General features: G+C 46.6%; 1 pseudogene; it reads right to left on the reverse strand.

The window, feature by feature from the left end:
* Nucleotides 1-21787, reverse strand: part of LOC139230231 (NLR family CARD domain-containing protein 3-like) — a 130736-nt pseudogene that overhangs the window by 45663 nt on the left and 63286 nt on the right.

A 21787-nucleotide genomic window follows, 5' to 3' on the forward strand; every position in this document is an offset into this window, starting at 1 on the left:
TGGTCAGATGGGCAGAGCAGTGGCAAATGGAATTTAATTCAGAGAAGTGTGAAGTGATGCACGTTGGGAGGGCTACTAAGGAAAGGGTATACACATTAAGCGGTAGGCCACTTAATAGTGTAGATGAACAAAGGGACCTTGGAGTGCTTGTCCACAGATCTCTGAAAGTAGCAGGCCAGGTGGATAAGGTGGTTAAGAAGGCATACGGAATGCTTGCCTTTATTGGCCAAGGCATAGAATATAAGAGCAGGGAGGTTATGCTTAAATTGTATAATGCTTTGGTTATGCAATAGTTGGAGTATTGCGTGTAATTCTGGTCGCCGTATTATAGGAAGGACGTGATTGCACTCGAGAGGGTGCAGAGGAGATTTACTAGGATGCTGCCTGGAATGGAGAATCTTAGTTATGAGGACAGATTGGAAAGGCTGGGTTCGTTCTCATTGGAACAGAGGAGGTTGGGAGGAGACCTCATTGAGGTGTACAAAATATTGAGGGGTCTGGACATATTGGATAGTAAGGGGCTATTTCCATTGGTGGAGGGGTCTATTATGAGGGGGCATAGTTTTAAAGTGGTTGGTGGAAGATTTAGAGGGGATTTGAGTGGGTGCTTCTTTACGCAGAGGGTTGTGGGGATCTAGAACTCGCTGCCTGGAAGAGTGGTGGATGCAGAAACCCTCACTACTTTTAAGAGATGGTTGGATGGCATTTAAAGTGCAGTAACCTGCATGGTTACGGACCTAGAGCTGGTAATTGGGATTAGACTGGATGACGCAGATATAGAAACATAGAAACATAGAAAATAGGTGCAGGAGTAGGCCATTCGGCCCTTCAAGCCTGCACCGCCATTCAATGAGTTTATGGCTGAACATGCAACTTCAGTACCCCATTCCTGCTTTCTCGCCATACCCCTTGATCCCCCTAGTAGTAAGGACTACATTGAACTCCTTTTTGAATATACTTAGTGAATTGGCCTCAACAACTTTCTGTGGTAGAGAATTCCACAGGTTCACCACTCTCTGGGTGAAGAAGTTTCTCCTCATCTTGGTCCTAAATGGCTTACCCCTTATCCTTAGACTGTGACCCCTGGTTCTGGACTTCCCCAACATTGGAAACATTCTTCCTGCATCTAACCTGTCTAAACCCGTCAGAATTTTAAACGTTTCTATGAGATCCCCTCTTATTCTTCTGAACTCCAGTGAATACAAGCCCAGTTACTGCAGGGAATCGAATATGGCCAGGGTGATCTCCTGAACGGGTCGGAGAGGAATTTTCCCAGATTTTTTCTCCCTAAATTGTCCTGGGTTTTTATCTGTTTTTTTTTTGCCTCTCCCAGGAGATCACATGGCTCCGGTTGGGGTGGAATGTAGAATGTTTCAGTATAAGGGGTGTTGCAGTTTTGTGAGGCGGACTGGTTGGGCTGGGTGGTCTTTGCCTTTCCATCATTGTTCATAGGTTTATATGTAACCTTTAGGGCTGCTGACCAAGGGCCGTGTGGCTCATTGTCGGCCGGTGCGTTCACGATGGGACGGAATGGCCTCCTTCTGTGCTGTAAATTTCTATGTTTCTATGTACAGCAGGACCTGGGGTCCTGGTACATGAAGCATAAAAGGTAAGTATGCAGGTACAGCAAATGATCAGGAAGGCCAATGGAATCTTGGCCTTTATTGCAAAGGGGATGGAGTATAAAAGCAGGGGAGTCTTGCTACAGTTATACAGGGTATTGGTGAGGCCACACCTGGAATATTGTGTACAGTTTTGGTTTCCATATTTAAGAAAGGCTATACTTGCTTTGGAGAGTTCAGAGAAGGTTCACTAGGTTGATTCCGGAGATGAGGGGCTTGACTTATGAGGAAAGGTCGGGTAGGTTGGGCCTCTACTCACTGGAATTCAGAAGAATGAGAGGTGATCTTATCGAATCGTATAAGATTATAAGAGCGCTTGACAAGGTGGATGCAGAGAGGATGTTTCCACTGTTCCACTGATAGGGGAGACTGGAACTAGGAGGCATAATCTTAGAATAAGGGGCCGCCCATTTAAAACTGAGATGAGGAGGAAATTCTTCTGAGGGTTGTAAATCTGTGGAATTCGCTGCCTCAGGCTGCTGTGGAAGCTGGGTGATTCAATAAAGTTAAGACAGAGATAGACAGTTTCTTAACCGATAAATGAATAAGGAGTTATGGGGAGCGGGCAGGGAAGTGGACCAGAGTCCATGATCGGATCAGCCATGATCGTATTAAATGGCGGAGCAGGCTCGAGGGGTCGTATGGCCTACTGCTGCTCCTATTTCTTATGTTCTTGTCAGGATCCTGCCAGGTGTGTATGGGGTTTCAGTGTATCAGGATTCTGCCAGTGTGTATGAGGTTTCAGTGTATCTGGATCCTGCCAGGTGTATATGGGGGCTCTGGGCATCAGAATCCTGCCAGCTGTGTATGGGGTTTCATAGTATATCAGGATCCTGCCAGCTGCGTATGGGGTTTCATAGTATATCAGAATCCTGCCAGCTGTGTATGGGGTTTCATAGTATATCAGGATCCTGCCAGCTGCGTATGGGGTTTCATAGTATATCAGGATCCTGCCAGCTGCGTATGGGGTTTCATAGTATATCAGGATCCTGCCAGCTGCGTATGGGGTTTCTGTTATATATGTGAACTTGTATATACCTTGTACAGCCACCAGAGGGCTCATGCCCTGGAATCCCAAGGGATCCCACAATTAAGCACAGGTACTTAAGCAGGCCTCACAGACTGGAGAGGCACCCTGGAGACCGGCAATAAAAGACTAAGGTCACACTTTACTTTGAGCTCACAGTATCCAGTCAGACTCTTTATTCATACATAACAACTAGCGACCCGATACAGATGACGAACCCAACGATGCAGAGAACAGTGGACATCCTGGAGAAATTCTTGGAGGGAGATGATTGGAAAACATTCGTGGAGTGACTTGACCAATACTTCATAGTGAACGAGCTGGAAGGAGAAGCGAATGCTGCCAAATAAAGGACGATTCTCCTCACCGTCTGCAGGGCACCAACGTATGGCCTCATGAAAAATCTGCTTGCTCCAGCGAAACCCACAGAGAAATCGTACGATGATTTGTGCACACTGGTCCGGGAGCATCCGAACCCGAAGGAAAGTGTTCTGATGGCGAGGTACCGGTTCTACACCTACAAAAGGTCTGAAGGCCAGGAAGTGGCGAGTTACGTTGCCGAGCCAAGACACCTTGCAGGACATTGCGAATTTGAAGGATCGGAGCTGGCTGGGAAAGATATGCTGGCGGGAGGAAAGATATGCTGGCGGGAGGAAAGACGTTCACGAAGCTGGACTTGACCTCGACCTACATGACGCAGGAGCTGGAGGAATCATCGAAGGGCGTCACCTGCATCAACACGCACAAAGGTCTCTTCATTTATAACAGATGCCCGTTTGGTATTCGATCAGCCGCGGCGATATTCCAGAGAAACATGGAAAGCTTACTGAATTCTGTCCCGTGCACGGTGGTCTTCCAGGACGACATCTTGGTTACAGGTTGGGACACAGTCGAGAATCTGTAGAACCTGGAGGAGGTTCTTAGTCGACTCAACCGTGTAGGGCTCAGTTAAAACGCTCGAAGTGCGTTTTCCTGGCGCTTGAAGTGGAGTTCCGGGGGAGAAGAATCGCGGCGGACGGCATCAGGCCCACCGATTCGAAGACGGAGGCAATCGAGAACGCACCGAGGCCACAAAACGTGACGGAGCTGCGGTCGTTTCTAGTACTCCTGAACTACTTTGGTAACTTTTTACCGGGTCTCAGCACACTGTTAGAACCACTGCACACCTTACTGCGTAAAAGGAAACGAATGGGTATGGGGCAAAAGCCAAGAAAATGCCTTTATAAAAGCTAGAAAATTGTTATGTTCAAACAAATTGCTTGTGTTGTATGATCCATGTAAGCATTTGGTACTAGCATGTGATGCATCGTTGTACAGCGTCGAGTATGCATTGCAACAAGCTAATGATTCTGCGAAATTGCAACCGGTTGCTTATGCATCCAGAAGTCTGTCTAAGGCTGAGAGAGCCTCCAGCATAATTGAAAAAGCGTTAGCATGTGTCTATGGAGTAATGAAAATGCATCAATATCTGTTGGGCTAAAATTTGAATTGGAAACGACCATAAGCCACTAATATCCCCGTTTTCCCGAGAGTAAGGGGATAAATACGAATGTATCGGCCCGTATCCAGAGATGGGCGTTCACGTTGTCCACATACAACTACGCCATCCACCACAGGCCAGCCAAAGAAAACTCTGCCGATGCTCTCAGTAGGCTGCCGTTGCCCACCACGGGGGTGGAAATGGCGCAGCCCGCAGATTTAGTCATGGTTATGGAAGTATTCGAGAGTGAGCAATCACCAGTCATAGCCCGACAGATTAGAACCTGGACGATCCAGGACCCTTTACTGTCCCTCGTAAAAAATTGTGTGCTTCACGGGAGCTGGTCCAGTGTCCCAGTGGAAATGCAGGAAGAGATAAAGCCGTACCAGCGGCGCAAAGATGAAATGTCTATACAGGCAGACTGTCTTCTGTGGGCAATCGGGTAGTGGTCCCCAAGAAGGGCAGAGACACTTTCATCAGTGACCTCCACAGTACCCACCCAGGCATCGTAATGATGAAAGCGATAGCCAGATCCCACATGTGTTGGCCCGGTATCAATGCGGACTTAAGAGTCCTGCGTTCAAAGATGCAATACATGCTCGCACTTAAGCAAGGCACCCAGGGAGGCACCACTAAGTTTTTGGTCTTGGCCCTCCAAACCGTGGTCTAGGGTACACGTCGACTATGCAGGCTCGTTCTTGGGTAAAATGTTCCTTGTGGTTGTAGACGTGTATTCCAAGTGAATTGAATGTGAGATAATGTCGGCTAGCGTGTCCGCTGCCACTACTGAAAGCCTGTGGCCATGTTTGCCACTCATGGCTTACCTGATGTCCTGGTGAACGACAACGGGCCATGTTTTACCGGTGCTGAGTTCAAAGAATTCATGACCCATAATGGGATCAAACATGTCACATCTGCCCCGTTTAAACCAGCGTCCAATGGTCAGACAGAGAGAGCAGTGCAAACCATCAAGCAAGGCTTGAAGAGAGTAACTGAAGGCTCACTGCAGACTTGCCTATCCCGAGTCCTGCTTAGCTACCCACTCGCTCACTGGGATTCCACCTGCTGAACTGCTCATGAAAAGGGCACGTAAGACAAGGCTCTCGTTAGTTCACTCTGATCTACATGAACAGGTAGAGAGCAGGCGGTTTCAACAAAGTGCATATCATGATAGCGCAAATGTGTTACGTGAAATTGAAATCAATGATCCTGTATTTGTATTGAATTATGGACAAGGTCCCAAGTGGCTTCCCGGCACCAATGTGGCCAAAGAGGGGAGAAGGGTGTTTCAGGTCAAACTTTCAAATGGACTCATTCACCGGAAACACTTGGACCAAATCAAACTCAAAGATTCACAGACTATCCTGAGCAACCCACTTTGGACCCTACCTTCTTTGACCCCCCCCAACATACACACCAGTGCCAACCGATTTTAGATGAAGGAATTGAGTGTAATATCTCCAAATTTGCAGATGACACTAAACTGGGTGGCATGTGAGCTGTGAGGGGCACGCTAAGAGGCTGCAGGGTGACTTGGACAGGTTAGGTGAGTGGGCAAATGCATGGCAGATGAAGTATAATGTGGATAAATGTGAAGTTATCCACTTTGGGGGCAAAAACGCGAAGACAGACTATTATCTGAATGGCGGCAGATTAGGAAAAGGGGAGGTGCAATGAGACCTGGGTGTCATGGTACATCAGTTATTGAAAGTTGGCATACAGGTACAGCAGGCGGTGAAGAAGGCAAATGGTATGTTGGCCTTCATAGCTAGGGGATTTGAGTATAGGAGCAGGGAAGTCTTACTGCAGTTGTACAGGGCCTTGATGAGGCCTCACCTGGAATATTGTGTTCAGTTTTGGTCTCCTAATCTGAGGAAGGACGTTCTTGCTATTGAGGGAGTGCAGCGAAGGTTCACCAGAATGATTCCCGGGATGGCTGGACTGACGTATGAGGAGAGACTGGATCAACTGGGCCTTTATACATTGGAGTTTAGAAAGATGAGAGGGGATCTCATAGAAATATACAAGATTCTGATGGGATGGGACAGGTTAGATGTGGGTAGAATGTTCCCGATGTTGGGGAAGTCCAGAACCAGGAGACACAGTCTTACGATAAGAGGTAAGCCATTTAGGACTGAGATGAGGAGAAACGTCTTCACTCAGAATTGTTAACCTATGGAATTCCCTGCCGCAGAAAGTTGTTGATGCCAGTTCATTAGATATATTCAAGAGGGAGTTAGATATGGCCCTTACGGCTAAAGGGATCAAGGAGTATGGAGAGAAAGCAGGAAAAGAATACTGAGGGAATGATCAGTCATGATCTTATTGAATAGTGGTGCAAGCTCGAAGGGCCAAATGGCCTATTCCTGCACCTATTTTCTATGTTTCTATGTGACACCGCGGTTGGCCATGAAGCAGAACCCATCACCCGCACCAGCCCAGCAGGACTCACCACACCAGGCAGCCCAGCAAGGCCAGCTGCACAGCAGCCCAGCGAGGGCCCAACAAATGATTCACCGAAACTAGCATTTGCACCGAGACGATCAACCAAGGAAAGAAAGGCTCCAGATCGACTCACCTTGTAAATAGTTACACTGTTGACTTTTGGGGGGGGGGGGGGGGGGGGGAGGGTGTATTGTTATATATGTGAACTTGTATAGCCACCAGAGGGCTCATCCCCTGGAGTCCCAAGGGATCCCACAATCCTTTGGAAGCACAGGTACTTAAGGAGGCCTCACAGGCTGGAGAAGCACTCTGGAGACCTGCAGCAAAAGACTACGGTCACATTTTACTTTCAGCTCACAGTATCTAGTCAAACTCTTTATTCATTCATAACAGTTTGTGTATCAGGATTCTGCCAGGTGTGTATGGGGTTTCACAGTGTATCAGGATCCTGCCAGGTGTGTATGGGGTTTCACATTGTATCAGGATCCTGCCAGGTGTATATGTGATTTCACTGTGTATCAGGATCCTGCCAGGAGTGCATGAGGTTTCAGTGTATCAGGATCCTACCAGGTGTGTATGGGGTTTCACAGTGTATCAGAATCCTGCCAGGTGTGTATGCAGTTGAATAAGTGAGCTCAATGGAGACCATTTGAGAACTAATCACAAAGAGAAATAAACGTTTAATCTGTTTCACCACCCTTTGTACTTCTGATTCCCAGATTCTGACAATCTCTGTACTAATGGGTACAGTCGGTCTTCACACAAGTGAAATATACAGTTTGAATTCTCCATTTCATCCCTTACCTTCCAGGTGATTGGGGACTTCAGATAAACCTCATGCAATGTTCAAGTAATCAGGTGGATCAGAACCTGTTTAAATCAATTACCGTTCATGAAATCAGACCTGTGCAATATTATATTAAAATCTGCAGTGTTTGAATCTGAATTTTAATTCACAGTGATTTTACCGTACCAAGTTCCTGTATTTTTTTCAGTATTTGTCCAGCTTTGGTACTCCAATGCGCATTTTCACAAAGGATTCCCACATCACTCTTCGGACCCGAGAGCCTTTCTCCATCACAAGATTTAGGAGAAGTTTGGAACTGTCCGCCCGGTTTCCCTTCTCCGCGAGCTCAGTGACTTTCTGTAAAGAACAATAATGAATATATTGAGGAGCGGATTGAAAAAGTAACACTGAGAATGAGAAGGAAAGGATCTGTTCAGTGATCGGATCTCCCAGTTGCTTTGAGCACAGAAAGCATTCACTGGATCGGGACCGGATCCATTCTGAACATGGACTGAATATAAACATCTTGATTCATTCATTAACGATAAAGAAATGCGATGACACTAAAATATAAATCAGAAATATTGTTCCAGGAGAGTGAGGGATCACTGGAAATCTGCAGTAGTTTTAATGCAATGCGTTTGATTTGCTCTTCGGTGTCCAACATAGTTACTGATGAACAATATTTTACCCTTGTTTCTCACACTTATTTCCTGCTGTCACACTTTGTTCATTTGTTTAACAATGAAACAGCAGCGGATCAGCACTCCAGTTGCAGGGAAGGCACGATTATGAAGTGAGGGGTGCAAGAAAGCAAGACTTGGATTTATATAGCGCCTTTCACAACCACCGGATGTCTCAAAAGCGCTTTACAGCCAATGAAGTACCTTTGGAGTGTAGTCACTGTTGTAATGTGGGAAACGCAGCAGCCAATTTTTGCACAGCAAGCTCCAACAAACAGCACTGTGATAATGATCAGATAATCTGTTTTTTTATTATGTTGATTGAGGGATAAATATTGGCCAGGATATCGGGATAACTCCCCTGCTCTTCTTCGAATTAGTGCCATGGGATCTGCTCCGTCCACCCGAGAGTGCAGACGGGTCCTCAGTTTAACGTCTCATCTAAAAAATGGCACTTCCGACAGTGTAGCACTCCCCTCAGTACTGCACAGGAGTGTCAGCCAAGGTGTTGTTTGTACAAATCCCTGGAGTGGGATTTGAACCCACAATCTTCTGACTTATAGGCGAATAAAACCCAACTCTTGACCCCACTTTGCTTGCTAGCTTTTGCCCCATCTCCAAACTCCCTTCCTTGTCCAAAGTACTTCAACATGTTGCCGCCTCACAAATCCGTGATCATCTTTCCATTAATTCAATGTTTGAATTCCTTCCATCTGGTTTTCGCCCCTGCCACAGTACCAAAACGGCTCTCATCAAATTCACAAATGACAGCCTTTGTGACTGTGACCATGGTAAACTATCCCTCTTTGTCCTTCTTGTCCTGTCTGCAGCCTTTGACACAGTTGACCACTCCATCCTCCTCCAACGCCTCTCCACCAGCGCCCAGCTAGGTGGGACTGCACTCGGCTGGTTCCATTCTTGTCGATCTAATCATAGCCAAAAAATCTCCTGCAATGGCTTCTCTTCTCACTCCCGCATCGTTACCTCTGGTGTTCCCCAAGGATCTATCCTTGGCCCCTTCTTATTTCTCATATATATGCTGCCCCTTGAAGATATCAGTCGAAAACATGGAGTCAGTTTCCACATGTACGCTGACGACACCCAGCTCTAACTCTCCACCACTTCTCTTGACTCCTGCTTGGTATCTAAATTGTCAGATTGCTTGTCCAATAACCCGTACTGGAGGAGCAGAAAATTTCTTCAATTAAATATTGGGAAGACCGAAGCCATTATCTTTGGTCCGCACCACAAACTGCATTCCCTAACCACTGACTCCATCCCTCTCCTTAGCATCAATCGGAGGGTGAACAAGACTATTTGCATCCTAGGTGCCAAATTTGACCTTGAAATGAATTTCCAGCCACATCTCCACGGAAGAACTAAAACCGCCTTTTAATACCTCCATAACATTGCCCGCTTCCGCCCCTGCCTCAGGTTTTCTGCGGCTGAAACCTTTATTCATGCCTTTGTTACCTCTAGACTTCACTACTCCAGCTCACTCCTGGCTGGCCTCCCAGATTCTACACTACGTAAACTTGAGGTCATCCAAAACTCAGCAGCCTGTGTCCTAACTTGCACCAAGTCACGATCACCCATCACCCCAGTGCTTTCTGACCTACATTCGCCCATGGTTAAACAACTCCTCAATTTCAAAATTCTCATCCTTGTTTACAAATCACTCCATGGACTTTTCCCTCCCTATCTCTAATCTTTTTCAGCCTCACAACCCCACAAGATATCTGCGCTCCTCAAATTCTGTCCTCTTGACCATCCTTCATTTAAACTGCTCAAGCATCGGTAGCCGTGCCTTCAACTGTTTGGACCCCAAGCTCTGGAACTCCCTTCCTAAACCTCCACGGCTCTCTCTCCTCCTTTAAGACGCTCCTTAAAACCTACCTCTTTAAACAAGCATTTTGTCATTTGCCTTAATTTCTTCTTCTGTGGCTCGGTGTCAAATGTATCTGTTTTGTCTGTAACACTGTTGTGAAGCACATTGGGACGTTTTACTACGTTAAAGGTGCTATATAAGTAAATATTATTATTTTACTCTTCTAACTCAGAGGCGAGAGTGTTACCCACTGAGCCACAGCTGACATTGTGGCTAGAAAACAGAGAAATTACACTGACTAATCGAACAAGCAATGTTGATCTATGGGACAGGTGCAACGACAGTTCATTCATAGAATGATACAGCAGAGGAGGCAGCCATTCGGCCCATCATGCCTGTGCCGGCTCTTTGAGAGATCTATCCAATTAATTCCATTCCTTTCCCCTTTCCATGCAGCTTAGCAAATTTATTCCCCTTCCATGTATCAAATTCCCTTTTGAGATTTATTATTAAACCTCATTCCACCACCACCAGGCAGTGTATTCCTGATCACAACATGATGCATTAAAAAAAAAAATCACCTCATGTCACAGAGATTTATGGCACAGAAGGAAGCCATCCGGCCATCTTGTACGTGCCGGATGAAAATGAGCTATCCAGTCTAATCCCACTTTACAGCTCTTGGTCCGTAGCCCTGTAGGTTACAGCACTTCAAGTGCATATCCAAGTACTTTATAAATGTAGTGAGAGTTTCTGCCTCTATCACCTTTTCAGGCAGTGAGTTCCAGACCCCCACCACCCTCTGGGTGAAAAACGTTCTCCAGAACTCCCCTCTAATACTTCTACAAATTACTTTAAATCTATGGCCCCCTGGTTATTGACTTCTCTGATTGGGGAAATAGGTCCTTCCTATCCACTGTATCTAGGGCCCTCATAATTTTATACACCTCAATCAAGTCATCCTCAACCTCCTCTGTTACAAAGTGAACAACCCCAGCATATCCAATCTTTCCTCATTGCTAAAATTCTCCAGTCCTAGCAACATCTTCGTAAATCTCCTCTGTACCCTCTCTAAAGTAATCATATTTTTCCTGTGATGTGGTGACCGGAAAAGTCACCTCTGGTTCTTCTGCCAATTACCTTAAATTTGTGACCTCTGATTACCGGTCCTTCTGCCATTGGAAACAGTTTCTCCTTATTAACTCAATTAGAACCCATCACATAACATTAAATCTCCACGAAACTTCTCGGCTCCAAGGAGAACAACCCCTGCGTCTCTAGTCTCTCCATGTAACTGAAGTCACGCATCCTGGGTACTATCCTAGGAAATCTCCTCTGCATCCGCTCCAAGGTCTTGACATCCTTCCTAAATACTCCAGTGGGGGCCTAAACAGTGATTGATAAAGGTTTAGCATAACTTCCTTGCTTTGGTGTTCTATGCCTCCATTTATAAATCAAGGATCCTGTATGCTTTTTTAACTCTCTTCACTTATCCTGCCACATTCAAATATTTGTGCACGTACACCCCCAGGTTTCTCGGTTTCTGTGCTCCCTTTAAATTGGAAATATTTAGTTCATATCGCCTCTCCTTATTCATCCTACTAAAATACATCATATCAGAGCTCTGCATTAAATTTCACCTGCCATGTCTCTTCCCATTACAATAGCCTGTCTATGTCCTCCTGAAGTTTATTACTACATTTCCACGTTTCCTGTCATCTGTATAATTTGAAATTATGCCCTATATACCCAAGTCCAGGTAATTAATATATAATAGTAATCATTCTAATAATAATCAGCCATCCCGAGTGTTCGACAGGTTGCAGGGAACAGTCTCTATCCCGATACTATTCGGTTGCCTGGGGCTGTATGTAGGCATCTCTGTCCTTATCCCCCAATCAATCACTGACCATCCCCAAGCTGTCTGTCCTTATCCCCCAATCACTGACCATCCCCAAGCTGTCTGTCCTTATCCCCCAATCACTGACCATCCCCAAGCTGTCTGTCCTTATCCCCCAATCACTGACCATCCCCAAGCTGTCTGCCCTTATCCCCCAATCACTGACCATCCCCAAGCTGTCTGACCTTATCCCCAATCACTGACCATCCCCAAGCTGTCTGTCCTTATCCCCAATCACTGACCATCCCCAAGCTGACTGTCCTTATCCCCCAATCACTGACCATCCCCAAGCTGTCTGTCCTTATCCCCCAATCACTGACCATCCCCAAGCTCACTGTCCTTATCCCCCAATCACTGACCATCCCCAAGCTCACTGTCCTTATCCCCCAATCACTGACCATCCCCGAGCTGACTCTATGTTAACACCACGGACGAGCCGTCCCATTTAGGGTGACTCCCGCAACCTGTTCTCCCGATTACAGACCCAGTTTGTCTCTCAGGATTGTTCAAGGCTGTTATCTGTGCACCAACTCACTCCTGGCCTCGCATTCTGCCAACAATTCTACTGCCTGAGCAGTTTTCTGTGTTATCTGGTATTTAGGTTTGTGGGTCTCTTAGCAACCACCTCCTTTATCTAGGTAAAGGTTCATCACCTGACTTTGGGTGTTATACTTTCAAACTTCAGCATTCTCTGTCTATTAGCTGAAATCTGTCTGTGTCCACCCAGTGACAACACTTAGCTCCTCCCTCCAACCACTGACACTCGCCCTCTTGCTGAGAAAGAAAGATTTGCATTTATATAGCGCCTTTAGTGACCTCAGGATGTCCCAAAGCACTTTTCAGCCAATGAGGTACTTTTGAAGTGTACTCACTGTTGTAACGGAGGAGACACGGCAGCCAATTTGTGCACAGCAAGCTCCCACAAACAGCAATGTGATATTGACTAGATAATCTATTTTAGTGATGTTGATTGATGTGAAATCGTTGATGTCTCAGCAGTTGTTCAGACTGATTAAATCCCTTCCCACACACAGAGAAGGTGAACGGCCATTTTCCAGTGTGACGTGAACTCGTTTGTGTCTCAGCAGGCTGGGAGATGGAGTGAATTCCTTCCCACACACTGAGCAGGTGAACGATCTCCCAGTGTGTACTCGCTTGGTGTTTCAGCAGGCTGGGTGACTGATTGAATCCATTCCCATCTGGTGTGACTGCGTTGATGCTTTTTCAGCTCGCTGGGCAAACTGAATCTCTTCCTGCATACACCACATTTGCACGACCTCTCCCCAGTGCGACTGAACTTATGCCTCCCCAGGCTGGTTGATCAGTTGAAGGCACGTCCACATACTTCAATGTTCTGCTTTTGTTGATATTGGGGACCTGATGAATGCAGCCAGATCTTGACATGATGCTTGCTTTGAATCTCCCGTCTACAAACTGTCCTCATGGAATATCCTGTAAAAAAAGTTTAGACAAGTAATTACTGCGAGTGCAGGCGAGAAATTCAGAATAGACAATTTTCTACTACACTAGTTAGGCCACAACTAGAGTACTGCATACAGTTCTGGTCACCACATTACAGGAATGATGTGATTGCATGAGAGAGGGTGCAGGGGAGATTTACGAGGATGTTGCCTGGACTGGAAAATTATAACCAAGAGGAAAGATTGGATACACTGAGGTTGTTTGCTTTGGAACAGAGGAGGCTGAGTACAGATTTAATTGAGGTGTATAAGATTATGAGGGGCCTAGATAGAGTGGATAGGAAGCACCTATTTCCCCAGCAGAGGGGTCAATAACCAGGGGCCATAGATTTAAAGTAATTGGTAGAAGGATTAGAGGGGAGTTTAGGAGAATTCATCCAGCGGGTGACGGCAGTGTTTGAAATGTTGATAGAGACATAAAGCCTCATCGCATTTAAAAAATACTTGGATATGCAATTCCATAGAATTTACAGCACAGAAACAGGCCATTCGGTCTTAAAAGAGGTGGCTGCAGAGATAGTGGATGCATTGGATAGAACGTACCAAAATTCCCTGGAAACTGGAGTAGTCCCAGTGGATTGGAAAACTGCAAATGTAATGCCTCTACTTAAAAAAGGAGGCAAACAAAAAGCAGGAAGCTATAGACCAGTTAGCCTAACATCTGTCATTGGGAAAATGCTGGAGTCCATTATTAAGGAAGCAGTAGCAGGATATTTGGAAAAGCATAAATCAATCAAGCAGAGTCAGCATGGTTTTATGAAAGGGAAATCATGTTTGACAAATTTGCTGGAGTTCTTTGAGGATGTAATGAGCAGGGTGGATAAGGGGGAACCAGTGGATGTGGTGTATTTGGATTTCCAGAAAGCATTCGATAAGGTGCCACATAAGAGGTTACTGCACAAGATAAAAGTTCACGACATTTGGGGTAATATATTAGCATGGATAGAGGATTGGCTAACTAGTAGAAAACAGAGTCGGGATAAATGGGTCATTTTCCGGTTGGCTAACAGTGGCTAGTGGGGTGCAGCAGGGATCGGTGCTGGGTCCTCAAACTACTTACAATCTATATTAATGACTTGGATGAAGGGACTGAGTGTAATGTAGGTTGCTGCTGATATAAAGATGGGTGGGAAAGCAAATTTTGATGAATTGGCAAAAATTTGGCAGATGGAGTATAATGTGGAAAAATGTGAGGTTATCCACTTCGGCAGAAAAAATAGAAAAGCAAATTATAATTTAAATGGAGAAAAATTGCAAAGTGCTACAGTACAGAGGGAAAGAGTATAAAAGCAGAGAAGTCCTGCTACAACTGTACAGGGTATTGGTGATGGCACACCTTGAGTACTGCATACAGTTTTGCTCTCCGTATTTAAGAAAGGATATACTTGCATTTGAGGCTGTTCAGAGAAGGTTCACTAGGTTGATTCCGCAGATGAAGGGGTTGACTTATGAAGATAGGTTGACTAGGTTGGGCCTATACACATTGGAGTTCAGAATGAGAGGTGATCTTATTGAAACATATAAGATAATGAGGGGGGCTCGACAAGGTGGATGCAGAGAGGATAGTTCCACTCATAGGGGAAACTAAAACTAGGGGACATAGAATAAGGGGCCACCCATTTAAAACTGAGAAGAGGAGGAATTTCTGAGAGGGTATAAATCTATGAAATTCTCTGCCCCAGAGAGCTGTGGAGGCTGGGTCATTGAATATATTTAAGGCATAGACAGACAGATTTTTGAGCGATAAGGGAGTAAAGGGTTATAGTGAGCAGGCAGGGAAGCGGAGCTAAGTCCACGATCAGTTCAGCCATGATCTTATTGAATGGCGGAGCAGGCTCGAGGGGCCAAATGGTCTACTCCTAATTCTAATGTTCTTATGGGCCCTCATGTCTATGCCAGTGTTTGTGCTCTAAACGATAACTTCAATGGAGAGTTGGATTGGGCGGGGTTTCCCGACAGGCGGCTTAGATTAAAATTGCCCCCAATGTATTTCAGCTCGCTGCTTAACCCCAGCCAGCTTGCAGTCCTTATATGGATTCTCCAACCAGCGCCTGCATCAGCCTCCACATTGTACTGTCACATGGCATCACAGTGAAAACCATGGCATCCCAGAGGGAAGTGGGTTTCACCAGTAGCTGAAGTGCAGATGCTGAAAAGCTCGACAGTTAAGGTGCAAGTTTGTTTAATGCTTACCAAAGTCTTCAGAATCGGTGGAGATCAAAATAGTTTGTCAGTGTAACTCAGTTTTGAAACTCAAAACAATTTGTTTTCAGAATTCAGATTGTAAATTGATCTGACTCTGTAGAGACAGAAAACAGTTTGTTTACAGAATTCACTGCTTAATTCATTGAATTATAATCGAAGAGATCATTATTCTTCACAATATCAGGGGAAAGTCATCGAGGAGACAAAGTGTGACTTCAGGCTGTGAGTAAACGAAAGAAGGAATCCTTAGCTGAGAATTACCCCAAGAATTGAAATGGTTTAACAGTGAGTTCTCCCTTCAGATTGAACAGGAATAGTTACCATAAATAAGACAAGGGCAGGGAGACAAGGCTGAAGAGCCAGGAATGCCTGCCTGCTGCCTCGTCCCAGGCCCAGGTCTGGCCCTTTGGGGAATGCCCAGGTAATCCTAGAGTGATGGAAATGGGTCATTGGCCCAGTGTTACTCATCTCTCCTCTTACTGCCCATCATTAGCAGCCGGGGAGAACCAGCACCTTAATCTCCAGGCGTCAGGAGTTGAAGAGCCATAAAAGACAAGGCTGCGGACCAAGAACTGGGGAGTGGCATTAGGCTGGATGGCTCTTCTCTGGCCGACACAGCCTGGCTGATGGGAGCTCTGACAAATCGGATCGGCTCGGATGGAGCAAACTGGCGGCGGGTCCTCCAAACAATAGCGGGGCCTGGTGTCCAGCTCTGGTGCGCTGGGGCCGATTGTGATGTGCTGTCCCCAGGTGAGAACAGCTGAGAGAGAGCACAGAGCTGTGGCTGGGATCTGGGAGAGGGGCCACAGTGAGCACAGAAGTGGGAATGAAATCTGGGCGAGATGCAACAGTGAGCACAGAGCTGGGGCTGGAATCTGGGAGAGGGGCCACAGTGAGCACAGAGCTGGGGCTGGAATCTGGGAGAGGGGCCACAGTGAGCACAGAGCTGGGGCTGGAATCTGGGAGAGAGGTCACAATGAGCACAGAGCTGGGGCTGGAATCTGGGAGAGGGGCCACAGTGAGCACAGAGCTGGGGCTGGAATCTGGGAGAGGGGTCACAATGAGCACAGAGCTGGGGCTGGAATCTGGGAGAGGGGTCACAGTGAGCACAGAGCTGGGGCTGGAATCTGGGAGAGGGGTCACAATGAGTACAGAGCTGGGGCTGGAATCTGGGAGAGGGGCCACAGGTGAGCACAGAGCTGGGGCTGGAATCTGGGAGAGGGGTCACAGTGAGCACAGAGCTGGGGCTGGACTCTGGGAGAGGGGTCACGGTGAGCACAGAACTGGGGCTGGAATCTGGGAGAGGGGCCATAGTGAGTGGCCTTTCAAAGGGCCAGAGGGCAGCAGCTTCACCACACAAGCTTATTTAAATACAAATTTCCTGCAGTGTCAGAGACAGCCTTGTTCACTCTGCAAAAACTCTGAAATGTTTAATAAAATAAGGCAATTAAAAACATCAGGTGAGGCAGTTTAAAAAGACAGTCACTGACTAGAGATTGCTGGATGCTGACACTCGGTGCTCACCAGGATAGAAAACATAGAAACATAGAAAACAGGTGCAGGAGTAGGCCATTCGGCCCTTCAAACCTGCACCACCATTCAATATGATCATGCAACTTCAGTACCCCATTCCTGCTTTCTCTCCATACCCCTTGATCCCTTTAGCCATAAGGGCCACATCTAACTCTCTCTTGAATATATCTAACGAACTGGCCTCAAAAACTTTCTGTGGTAGAGAATTCCACGGGTTCACAACTCTGAGTGAAGAAGTTTCTTCTCATCGCGGTCCTAAATGACTTACCCCTTATCCTGAGACCCCTGGTTCTGGACTTCCCCAACATCGGGAACATTCTTCCTGCATCTAACCTGTCCAGTCCCGCCAGAATTTTATATGTTTCTATGGGATACCCTTTCATTCTTCTAAACTCCAGTGTATAAAGGCCCACTCTCTCCTCATATGTCAGTCCTGCCATCCCGGGGATCAGTCTGCTGAACCTTCGCTGCACTTCCTCAATAGCAAGAATGTCCTTCCTCAGATTAGGAGACCAAAACTGTACACAATATTCAAGATGTGGCCTCACCAAGGCCCTGTGCAACTGCAGTAAGACCTCCCTGCTCCTATACTCAAATCCCCTAGCTATGAAGGCCAACATGCCATTTGCCTTCTTCACCGCCAGCTGTACTTGCATGCCAACTTTCAATGACTGATGTACCATGACACCCAGGTCTCGTTGCACCTCTCCTTTTCCTAATCTGCCGCCATTCGGATAATATTCTGTCTTCATGTTTTTGCCACCAAAGTGGATAAACTCACATTTATCCATATTATACTGCATCTGCCATGCATTTGCTCACTCACCTAATCTGTCCAAGTCACCCTGCAGCTTCTTACCATCCTCCTCACAGCTCACACCGCCACCCAGCTTAATGCCATCTGCAAACTTGGAGATATTACACTCAATTCCTTCATCTAAATCATTGTTGTATATTGTAAACAGCTGGAGTCCCAGCACCGAGCCCTGCGGCACCCCACTCGTCACTGCCTACCATTTCTGAAAAGGACCCGTTTATTCCGACTCACTGCTTCCTGTCTGCCAACCAGTTCTCTATCCACGTCAATACATTACCACCAATACCATGTGCTTTAATTTTGCACACCAATCTCTTGTGTGGGACCTTGTCAAAAGCCTTTTGAAAGTCTAAATACACCACATCCACTGGTTCTCCCTTATTCATTCTGCTAGTTACACACTCAAAAAATTCTAGAAGATTTGTCAAGCATGATTTCCCTTTCATAAATCCATGCTGACTTGGACCGATCCTGTCACTGCTTTCCAAATGCGCTGCTATTTCATCCTTAATAATTGATTCCAACATTTTCCCCACTACTGATGTCAGGCTAACCGGTCTATAATTCACCGTTTTCTCTCTCCCTCCTTTTTTAAAAAAGTGGTGTTACATTAGCTACCCTCCAGTCCATAGGAACTGATCCAGAGTCGATAGACTGTTGGAAAATGATCACCAATGCATCCACTATTTCCAGGGCCACTTCCTTAAGTACTCTGGGATGCAGACTATCAGGCCCTGGGGATCAATCGGCCTTCAATCCCATCAATTTCCCTAACACAATTTCCTGACTAATAAGGATTTCCTTCAGTTCTCGCTAGATCCTTGGTCCCCTAATATTTCCAGTAGGTTATTTTGTGTCTTCCTTCGTGAAGTATTTGTTCAATTGGTCTGCCATTTTTGTTCCCCATTATAAATTCACCTGATTCTGACTGCAAGGGACAACGTTTGTCTTCACTAATCTTTTTCTCTTCACATATCTATAGAAGCTTTTGCAGTCAGTTTTTATGTTCCCAGCAAGCTTCCTCTCATACTCTATTTCCCCCCTCCTAATTAAACCCTTTGTCCTCTTCTGCTGAATTCTAAATTTCTCCCAGTCCTGCTTTTTCTGGCCAATTTATATGCCTATCCTTGGATTTAACAATATCCCTAATTTCCCTTGTTAGCCACAGTTGAGCCACCTTCCCAGTTTTATTTTTACTCCAGACAGGGATGTACAATTGTTGAAGTTCATCCATGTGAATTTTAAATGTCTGCCACTGCCAATCCACCGTCAACCCTTTAAGTATCATTCGCCAGTCTATTCTAGCCAATTCACATCTCATACCATCGAAGTTACCTTTCCTTAAGTTCAGGACCCGAGTCTCTGAATTAACTGTGTCACTCTCCATCTTAATAAAGAATTCTACCATATTATGGTCACTCCTCCCCAAGGGGCCTCGCATAACTAAATTGCTAATTAGTCCTTTCTCATTACACATCACCCAGTCGAGGATGGCCAGCCCTCTAATTGGTTCCTCAACATATTGGTCAAGAAAATTATCCCTAATACACTCCAGGAACTCCTCCACCACCATATTGCTATTGTAAAGTCCTTACTCTACAGTATGAAACCACACGAGGCACATTCTGGGGACAAGGTCACTCTGTGATCTTAACTCTTTATTCACAGGATTGCAAAAATGATGACCCTGCGTGGGACCTCCCTTTTTATACCTGTGTGATCAGGTAAGGAGTGTCTCCCACAAGTTCACCCCTTGTGATCAAGGTGTACATCTAGGTTGAGTGTATACAGTGGTGTTGCATTGTGGTTACATACATGACATCACCTCTCCCTCCCCCCCCCCCCAGTCTTATTGGGATCATAGGTTAAGTCTTTCAGGTGATCTACGCTCCCTCGTGGAGCGCCGCAGTTGGGGCTCTGGTTGTTGGACACTGACGTGAGTGTCTCACCTGTGGTGATTCCAGCCTGTCCGGGCTAACCGCAGGGACTGTGCATTCTTTGGATTGCTCTTGTTGCTCGTTCACTGGCGGTGTTGTGAGCTCCATCTCATGGTCTTCTTCAGGTTCCTCCGTGTCGATGCTGAACCTTTTTTTTGTACTTGGTCCAGATGCTTACGGCATATCTGACCATTGTTGAGTTTTACCACGATGACCCTATTCCCCTCTTTGTCAATTACAGTGCCCTCAAGCCATTTGGGCCCCATGGCGTGATCGAGGATGAATACAGGATTATTTATTTCTATGCCTCTCCCCCTCGAATTACGGTCATGGTACTCATTTTGTGACTTGCACTTGCCCTCAACTATATCAGTCAGGACTGGGTGAATGAGGGACAACCGAGTTTTGAATGTCTGTTTCATTAGTAGCTCTGCGGGCAGGACCCCCGTGAGCGAGTGCGGTCGGGATCTATAGGCCAGCAGGAGACACGATAGGCGGCATTGTAGGGAGGTACTTGGATCCTGAGCATACCTTGCTTAATGATTTGGACCGCACGTTCCGCCTGGCCATTGGAGGCCGGCTTGAATGGCAGTCTTGACGTGGTTGATGCCATTGCCCGACATAAACTCTCGGAATTCGTAGCTTGTGAAACATGGGCCGTTATCACTAACCAGGATGTCCGGCAAGCCATGGGTTGCAAAGATCGCACGTAGGCTTTCCACGGTGGTGGATGACATGCATGAATTCAGAATGATGCACTCAATCCATTTTGAATACGCACCTACCACGATAAGGAACATCTTACCCATGAACGGGCCCGCGTAATCAACATGAATGCGTGACCATGGCCTGGTGGGTCAGGGCCAGGGGCTGAGCGGAGTCTCCCTGGGGGCATTACCCAGCTGGACACACATTGTGCACCTGCGAACACAATGTTCAAGGTCTGAATCAATTCCAGGCCACCAAACGTGTGACTGGGCAATGGCCTTCATCAGCACAATGCCTGGGTGCTCGCTGTGGAGTTCCCTGATGAATGCCTCCCTGCCCTTCTGGGGCAGAACTACCCGGCTGCCCCATAGTAGGCAGTCGGCTTGGATGGAGAGCTCATCCATCCATCTGTGGAATGGTCTGACCTCCTCAGGGCATGCTCCGTTTGCGGGCGCCCAATCCCCAGTCAGGACACATTTCTTAATCAGGGATAGGAGGGGGTCTCTGTTTGTCCAGATTTTGATCTGGCGGGCTGTGAAAAGGGGAGCCTGCGCTGTCAAAGGCATCGACAGCCATGACCATCTCGGCGCTTTGCTCCGCTGCCCCCTCAGTGGTGGCCAGTGGAAGCCTGCTGAGCGCATCAGCGCAATTTTCAGTGCCGGGCCGGTGCCGGATGGAGCAGTCATAAGCAGCCAGCGCTCATCGCTGTATGCGAGCTGATGCGTTGGCATTGAGAGCCTTGCTGTCTGACAACAAGGATGTTAATGGCTTGTGGTCCGTCTCTAATTCAAACTTCCAACCAAAGAGGTACTGATGCATTTTTTTTTAACACCATAGACACATGCAAGCGCTTCCTTCTCGACTATCCCATATCCCTGTTCTGCTTGAGCGCACGACCTGGAGGCATAAGCCACAGGTTGCAGTTGACCCTCAGCATTGTCCTGCTGCAACACGCACCCAACCCCATAGGATGATACATCACATGTCAGAACCAATTTTTTTTTAAAACAAGGGTCGTACAGGGCCAACAATTGTTTGAACAAAATAGGTTTCACGCCCGATCAAAAGCCCGTCCTGACAGTCCCCCCAAAACCAATCGCAACCCTTATGCAGGAGCACGTGTAGCGGCTCGAACAACGTGCTCAAGTTCGGCAGAAAGTTCCCAAAATAGTTCAACAGTCCCAGGAATGAACGCAACTCCGAAGTGTTGCAGGGCCTGGGTGCTCGTCGAATCGCCTCTGTTTTGGATTCGGTGGGCCGAATCCCATCTGCAGCAACCCTCCTGCCCAGAAACTCGACCTCAGGAGTTAAGAACACACATTTAGACTTCTTGA

The sequence above is a fragment of the Pristiophorus japonicus genome, chromosome 19 (genome assembly GCF_044704955.1).
Source record: "Pristiophorus japonicus isolate sPriJap1 chromosome 19, sPriJap1.hap1, whole genome shotgun sequence".
Taxonomy (NCBI): domain Eukaryota; kingdom Metazoa; phylum Chordata; class Chondrichthyes; family Pristiophoridae; genus Pristiophorus; species Pristiophorus japonicus.